This window comes from Callorhinus ursinus, unplaced genomic scaffold, assembly GCF_003265705.2.
Source record: "Callorhinus ursinus isolate GAN/ISIS: 27379988/994484 unplaced genomic scaffold, GSC_fseal_2.0 scaffold48, whole genome shotgun sequence".
Taxonomy (NCBI): domain Eukaryota; kingdom Metazoa; phylum Chordata; class Mammalia; order Carnivora; family Otariidae; genus Callorhinus; species Callorhinus ursinus.
The window spans coordinates 4,090,199-4,090,467 of NW_027397110.1; positions in this window are offsets into that span (position 1 = coordinate 4,090,199).

The window sequence follows — 269 nt, forward strand, 5'->3', positions numbered from 1 at the left end:
GGGCTGGCACGGTGCTGGCGTCCTGGCGTGCGTGTCACATGGTGTAGTCGTCTGTCCTAGCCTCCTCCCAGCTGCCATGAGCGTGCCCTAGTGTGTGTTGAACAAAGGAGTAAAATGTGTGTGCGTGAAACAGTGAGGCTCAGCATCCCGAGCCCAGGGACCAACTGGAAGTTGGCAGGGGCAGAGGTGGCCCTGTATTTCTGTACCGATGGTGCTCTCGTGGGCACACGACAGGGGCTGCCCGGTGAAACGCTGGAGTGCTAGGAACG